The sequence below is a fragment of the Suncus etruscus genome, chromosome 9, assembly GCF_024139225.1.
Source record: "Suncus etruscus isolate mSunEtr1 chromosome 9, mSunEtr1.pri.cur, whole genome shotgun sequence".
Taxonomy (NCBI): Eukaryota; Metazoa; Chordata; class Mammalia; order Eulipotyphla; family Soricidae; genus Suncus; species Suncus etruscus.
Window position 1 is genome coordinate 18,736,236 of NC_064856.1, and position 4,315 is coordinate 18,740,550.

The window sequence follows — 4,315 nt, forward strand, 5'->3', positions numbered from 1 at the left end:
GAAGGAAGGAAGAAGAAAGGAAGAAAGAAAGAAGAATGAGAGAAAGAAAGAAAAAGAAAGAAAGAGAAAGAGAGAAAGAAAGAAAGAAAGAAAGAAAGAAAGAAAGAAAGAAAGAAAGAAAGAAAGAAAGAAAGAAAGAAAGAAAGAAAGAAAGAAAGAAGAAAGAAAGAAAGAAAGAAAGAAAGAAAGAAAGAAAGAAAGAAAGAAAGAAAGAAAGAAAGAAAGAAAGAAAGAAAGAAAGAAAGAAAGAAAGAAAGAAAGAAAGAAAGAAAGAAAGAGGAAGGAAGAAAGGAAGGAAGGAAGGAAGGAAGGAAGGAAGGAAGGAAGGAAGGAAGGAAGGAAGGAAGGAAGGAAGGAAAACAACCCCATTCACATTAGTGCCACACAAACTCAAATATCTTGGAGTCAACCTGACTAAAGATGTGAAGGATCTATACAAAGAAAACTATAACTTTTTTTTGTTTTTTGGGTCACACCCAGCCACTCTCAGGGGTCACTCCTGGCTCTACACTCAGAAATCACTCCTGGCAAGCTTGAGGGACCATATGGGATGCCAGGATTTGAACCACCATCCTTCTACATGCAAGGCAAACACCTTACCTTCATGCTATCTCTCCAGCCCCACCCAATTTTAAACTATTACAAAGCAATAGTTATTAAAACAGCATGGTATTGGAATAAAGACAGACCCTCAGATCAGTGGAATAGGCTTGAGTACTCAGAGAATGTTCCCCAGACACACAACCACCTAGTTTTTTATAAAGGAGAAAGAAATCCTACATCAGATCTGAAACTATAAGGTATATAGAACAATATGTAGGTAAAACACTCCATGACATTGAGACTAAAGGCATCTTTAAGGAGGAAACAGCACTCTCCAAACAAGTGGAAGCAGAGATAAACAGATGGGACTATATTAAAGCTAAGAAGATGCTGCACCTCAAAGGGGATAGTGCCCAAAATACAAAGTCACCCACTGAGTGGGAGAAACTATTCACCCAATACCCATCAGATAAAGGACTAATATCCAAAATATACAAGGTACCGACAGAACTTTACAAGGGAAAAAAAAACATCTGGGGCCGGTGAGATAGCATGGAGGTAGGGCATTTGCCTTGCATGCAGAAGGATGGTGGTTCGAATTCCGGCACCCCATATGGCCCCCTGAGCCTGCCAGGAGTAACCCCTGAACGCCGCTGGGTGTGACCCAAAAACCAAACAACCAAACAAACATCTAACCCCATCAAAAAATGGAGAGAAGAAAGGAACAGACACTTTGAAAAAGAAGAAATGCAAATGCCCAAAAGGCTAATCATCAGGGAGATGCAAATCAAAACAACTATGAGGTACCATCTCACGAGACTGAGATTGGTACACATCACAAAGAAGGAAAACAAGCAGTGCTGGCGGAGATGTAGAGAGAAAGGAACTCTTATCTACTTCTGGTGGGAATGCCGTCTAGTCCAACTTTTATGGAAAGCGATATGGAAATTCCTCCAAAAACTGGAAATTGAGCTCCCATACATTTCAGCTATACCACTCCTAGGGATATACCTGAGGAACACAAAAATACAATACAAAAATCCCTTCCTCTCACCTATATTTATTGCAGCACTACTTACAATAGTCAGACTCTGGAAACAACCAAGATGCCCTTCAACAGATGAGTGGCCAAAGAACCGTGGTACATATACACAGTGGAATTCTGTGCAGCCGTCAGGAGAGATGAAGTCATGAAATTTTCTTATACATGGATGCACATGGAATTTATTTTGCTGAGTGAAATAAGTCAGAGGGAGAGAGATAGGCACAGAATAGTCTCACTCATCTATGGGTTTTAAGAAAAATGAAAGATATTTTGCAATAATTCTCAGGGACAAAAGAGAGGAGGGTTGGAAGGTGCAGCTCACAACATGAAGCTCACACAAAGAGTAACCATGAGAAAGAATTCTCATAATCATGAGAATGAATGAGTGAACTAGAAAGCCTGTCTTGAGTACAGGCTGGGGGGGGGGGGGAGGAGGGAGATTTGGAACATTGGTGGTGGGAATGTTGCACTGTGAAGGGGGGGTGTTCTTTACATGACTGAAATCATACAACTACAATTATATTTGTAATCACAGTGTTTAAATGAAGATAATAAAAAAAAAGATATAGGGACAGTAGTGAAGGGCCAGAAACATTTTGGTGTGAGAGGGGTGTAGTAATTTTATATATCAATACCGTACACTTTTACACTATTGTAACTATCCAAAAGTTATAAGTAAAAATAATTAATTTTAAAAAAAGAAAAGGAAAAGAAAATGAAGACTGGGGGCCAGAGAGATAACATGAAGGTAGGGCATTTGCCTTGCATGCAGAAAGACTGTGGTTCAAATCCCGGCATATGGTCCCCTGAGTCTGCCAGGAGCGATTTCTGAGTGTAAAGCCAGGAGTGACCCCTGAGCGTGGCTGGGTGTGACCCAAAAACCAAAAATAAAATAAAATGAAGGCCGGGTAGATGGAAGGAAAGATAAGTGGAATAATGAATGGGTTCTTGGATGGATGGATTCATGGATGGATTGATTCATGGATTCATGGATTCATGGATGGGTTGATAGATGGAAGAGTGAATGAGAGACATGAGGTATGCATGGATTCATGTGCTCATGGGTGGCTGACTGGTTGGCTGGCTGGATGATAGATGGAAGAATGGATGAGAGAAAACAGTGTTCCGTAAATGTTTTATGAATAAAATAAATATATGGTTGGATGGGATGCTGGAAAAATTCTAAGATGCGTTTTTAGAGTTCGTGGCAAGTATTTAGAACTCAGAATTCAGCTCGAAGCCACCAGGAGGCGCGAAAGGGCCTGGAAGCCTGGGCTCCCTGCGTCCCAGCCTCATTTCCGCCAGCGCTGGTGGATGGAGCAGTTTTCTGCATCCGAGGCCACAGTCCCTTCCCGTCCATTGCTGTCCCTTGTTGCCCCCTCAGTTCTCTGCCATCATCGACATTCTGGGGATCTTTGATGAGTCATTCCCGGGACCACACTGCAAAGAGATCCTCAACGGCCTCAACTCTGGTGCTGAGTCCTCTAGGCTGGACAGGGAAGGAGACCGAGGTTCCGAAGGTCCTGGGAGAACCCACCACAGTGGTCCCGGTTCCGTGCCGACCGCATTTCCGGTATGGACCACCATTGCGGGCCTTTACTAGACTAACCCCTCCCTCTCCAACCACTGATGCTTGCAAAGAGCTTCTATGGCCATCAACTCCACCATCACCTTCAATGCTGGTTACTTCATTACCGACCAACCACTAAGCTTTAGGTTCAGAATCCCTGGAGGGGCATCGCCTGATGTCCTGCTTGCTCCCTGCTTGCCCACCTTGCTGCAGAGCTGCAGTTCTGGAGACAGGACAGACAGGTGACGTAGCTTACAAGATGGCACTGAGGACCATAGAGCGATCAGCTCCTCTTCTCTCCTACAGGACCCTGCCTGATGCCCCCCTACTGTGCTGAAGGGGGCTGTAAGTGGGTAAGTGCGATGCTTCCAAGCACCCAGAACAGGCGGCTTGGTGCCTTCCCGCTGCCTTGAGGTGGTGCTACAGCCGTTTTTGCTCACTTGTCTTCTCTCTGATTCCCCTCAGCAAGAAGGGCTGGTAGGTTTTGTTTGTTTGTTTTTCCAGGAAGCAGTGGCTTCTGCTCACGCTCTTTGCTGACTGAGTGATTTTTCCCTTTTCCATAGGGCTCAGCTATGCTCTTCTGCCTGGTTGACTGTGCCCTCTTAGGCATCTGTATTCGCAAGTGGTCAGAGCTGTCTGTGCTCTGATCACGGATGATGCAGGGAGAGGAATTGGTGAAAGAAGTTTCCCGTCATGGAGGGTTCACTCCTGTCCCTTCCAAGCACTGTCACTGTCACACATGCTACTGCTTCGCAGCCACAGCTCTCTGCTCTCTTGCATGGGGGCGTGATACGTGAAAGCTGATGGCAGGGGATAGCTTAGATGGGTCTTTCTCAGCCTGGCTCCTAGCTGAGACCAGATTTCCTCTTCTTCAGTTTAGGTAGCTGAAGAAACCTGGATTAATCTGGCAGAATGAATGCACTCGACGGCAGGGCAAAAAAGATTTATAGTGACCCCCCTGAGCCAAACACTTTGGTTTGGTTTGGAAATGGTGGACCTGTGTCAGTCGTGAGAAGAATAAGGTATGATGGAAAGGAGCAGTGCATGAAAGACTTGAGACTGAGGTGAGTATTTGTGGAGATCTGTGCAAGGCTGACTACTAAAAAGGGGGGCTTCCCTCCCCACGGGGTGGTGGGATCTCTCTAGAGCAGTATTTT

The 4,315-nt window shown here is 44.8% G+C and overlaps 1 non-coding gene across 1 annotated transcript; it reads left to right on the forward strand.

The window, feature by feature from the left end:
* The first annotated feature begins 3,766 nt into the window (after nt 1-3,766).
* Nucleotides 3,767-3,898, forward strand: LOC126019202 (small nucleolar RNA SNORA71). Its single transcript, XR_007498946.1, has one exon. It is a non-coding gene; the product is annotated as a small nucleolar RNA SNORA71 (small nucleolar RNA).
* The last annotated feature ends 417 nt before the right edge of the window (nt 3,899-4,315 follow it).